This window comes from Mastomys coucha, unplaced genomic scaffold (genome assembly GCF_008632895.1).
Source record: "Mastomys coucha isolate ucsf_1 unplaced genomic scaffold, UCSF_Mcou_1 pScaffold21, whole genome shotgun sequence".
NCBI lineage: Eukaryota > Metazoa > Chordata > Mammalia > Rodentia > Muridae > Mastomys > Mastomys coucha.
The window spans coordinates 74,913,557-74,917,075 of NW_022196904.1; positions in this window are offsets into that span (position 1 = coordinate 74,913,557).

A 3,519-nucleotide genomic window follows, 5' to 3' on the forward strand; every position below is an offset into this window, starting at 1 on the left:
TTGTCTCAAAAAATTTAATTCCTTCTAGCAATGGACAACTCTTCTGCTTGCTACACATTCTCCATATCTGCTATTACTTTAGCTTTTGATCTTAGCCATTCTGACTGGTGTAAGATAGAATATCAGAAGTTTTTTTATGTACATTTTTCTGATGAATAGGAACTTTGAACATTTCTTTTAGTGTTTTTCAGGCATCTAAGATTACTCTTTTCAGAATTTTGTTTATCTCTTTGCTTCAATTGTTTGTTTAAATTTTTTAAACTTATTGTTTATTAGATTTGTTTATTTACATTTCAAATGTTTTCCCCTTTCCAGGTCTCCCCTCTATAACTCCCTTTTCCCATCCCCCCTCCACCTGCTTCTGAGGGTACTCCCCACACACACACTAACACTTATCTTCTTGCCCTGGCATTCCACTACACTGGGGCATCAAACACCCTCATGCCAAAGGGACTCTCTCTTATGTCCAGCAAGATCATCCTGTGCCACATAATCTGCCATTGCCATGAGTCTCTCCATGTGTACACTTTGGCTGGTGGTCCAGATCCTGGGAGCTCATTCGGTCTGGTTTGTTGACACTGTTGCTTCCTCCATGGGACTGCAAACACCCTCAGCTCCTTCAGTCCCTTCTCCAGGTTCTCTATTGGGGAGCCCTGTGCTCAGTCCAATAGGTGGGTGTAAGCATCTGACTCTGTATTTGTCAGTCTCTTGAAGAGCCTCTCAAGAGATAGCCATATCAGGCTTCCATCAAAAAATACTTCCTGGCATTCACAATAGCGTCTGGGTTTGGTGGCTGTATATGGGATGGATCTCCAGGTGGGGCAGACTCTGGATGGTCTTTCCTTCAGTTTCTGCTGCTGATTTTGTCTCCATATTTCCTTGTGTGAGTATTTCGTTCACCCGAATAAGAAGCACTGAAGCGTCCACATTTTGGTGTTCAATCTTAATATGCTTTATAATGTCTCTGAATTGAATCTTGGGTATTCCTAACATTTGGGCTAATATTTACTAATCAGTGAATACATACCATGCGAGTAGTTTTGTGACTGAATTACCTCACTCAGAATGATATTTTCAAGTTCTGTCCATTTGCCTGTGAATTTCATGATGTCATTGTTTTTAATAGTTGATTAATATTTCATTGTATAAATGTACCACTTTTTCTGTTGAGGGACATCTGGGTTATTTCCAGCTTCTGGATATTACAAATATGGCTGCTATAAACTTAGAGGAGCATAAGTCCTTGTTACATTGTTAGAACATCTTCTGGGTGTATATCCAGGAGAACTAGAGCTGTGTCTTCAGGTAATACTACGTCGAATTTTCTGAGCAACTGCCAGAGTGATTCCAGAGTGGTTTACCAGCTGGCAATCCAACCAGCAATGGAGGAGTGTTCCTCTATTTCCACCTCCTCACCAGCATCAGCTATAAACTGGGTTTTTGATCTTAGCCATTCTGACTTCTTGTGATCTTTGTATACATTGAATATTAGACCTCTATTGGATTTGTGCTATTGATGGTGTCCTTTGCCTTTTAGACACTTTGAAATTTTATGAGATCTCATTTGTCAGCTCTTGATCTCAGTGCATAAGTCATTTGTGTTCTGTTCAGGAACTTTTCCCCTGTGCACATGTGTTCGAGAATTTCCCCCACTTTCTTTTTTAATATATTCAGTGTATCTGGTTTTCTGTGGAAGTCCTTGATCCACTTGACTTGAGCTTTGTACAGCAAGATATGAATGAATCAATTTGCACTGTTCTACATGTTGACTCCATTTGAACCAGCACCATTTGTTGAAAATGTCTTTTTTCCCCCTGGATGTTTTTCGATCCTTTGTCAAAGATCAAATGACCACTCATAGTGTCATTTCATTTCTGGGTCTTCACTTCTATTTCATTCATCTATCTGTCTATCACTGCACCAATACCATACAGTTTTTATCACTATTGCACTGTAGTACAGGTTGTGGTCATAGACTGGTATTTCCCCAGAAGTTCTTTTATGGTTGAGATTATTGTTAAATATCCTTGTTTTTTTTGTTATTCCAAATGAATTTGAGAGTGGCTCTTTCAAACTCTATGAAGTATTGATTTGCAATTTTAATGGAGATTGCATTGAATCTGTAGATTGCTTTCAGAAAGATGGCCCTTTTTACTATATTAATCCTGCCAACCCACGAGCATAGGAGATCTTTCCATCTTCTGAGGTTTTATTCAATTTATTTCTTCAGAGACTTGAAGTTCTTATTGTGAAGATCTCTCACCTGTTGGTTAGTGTCACATCAAGATATTTTGTGCTGTTTGTGACTATTGTGAAGGGTGTCATTTCCCTAATTTCTTTCTCAACCTGTTTATCCTTTGAGTATAGGAAGGCTTCTGATTTGTTTGAGTTAATTTCATATCCAGCCACTTTGGTAAAGCTGATCATCAGCTTCAGGAACTCCCTGGTGGAGTTTTTGCTGTTATGTAAGTATACTATCATATCCTTTGCAACTAATAATATTTTGCCTTCTTCCTTTCCAATTTGTATGACATTGATTTCCTTTTGTTGTATAATTGCTCTAGCTACTAATTTAAGTACTAGATTGAGTAAACAGGGTGAGAGAGAGGACAGACTTTTGTAGTCTACAATTTAAGTGGGATTGGTTCAAGTTTCTCCCCATTTAGTTTGATGTTGGCTACTTGTTTGTTGTATATTGCTTTTACTATGTTTAGGTATGGGCCTTGAATTCCAGATGTTTTTAAGACTTTTAACACAAAGAGATGTTGAATTTTTTCAAATGATTTTTCAGCATCTGATGAAACTATCATCTGTTTTTTTACTTTAAGTTTGTTTATGCAGTAGATTACATTGTTGGATATACATATATTGCGTCATCCCTGAATACCTTAGATGAAGCCTACTTGATTATGTTGAATGATCATTTTGATGTGTTGTTGGATTCTATTTGTGAGAATTTTATTGATTTTTTGCACTAATATGCATAAAGGAATTTGGTGTGAAGTTATCTTTCTTTGCTGGGTCTTTGTGAGGTTTTGGTATCAGTGTAACTGTGGTTTCATAGAACTATTTGGGTAATGTTTCTTCTGTTTCTATTTCATGTGCTAATTTGAGGAGTATTAGTATTAGGTCTTCTTTGAATTCTTCACTAAACCCATCTGGTTCAGGGCTCTTTTTGGTTGGAAGGTTTTAGTGATTACATCTATTTCTTTAAGGGTTATTGGACAATTTAGATGGTTTATCTGATCCTGATTTAAGTTTGGTATTTAGTATCTTTCTAAAAAATTGTCATTTCATCCAGATTTTCCAGTTTTGTTGAGTATAGGCCTTTTTAGTAGCATCTGATGATTTTTTGAATTTCCTCAGTTTTTGTTATTATATTTCCCCTTTCTTTTCTGATTTTGTTAATTTTGATACTATCTCTGTGCCCTCTGGTTAGTCTGGCTAAAGGTTTATTTATTTTGTTGAGTTTCCCAAAGAACCAGCTCCTGGTTTTGTTGATTCTTTGTATAGTTCTTT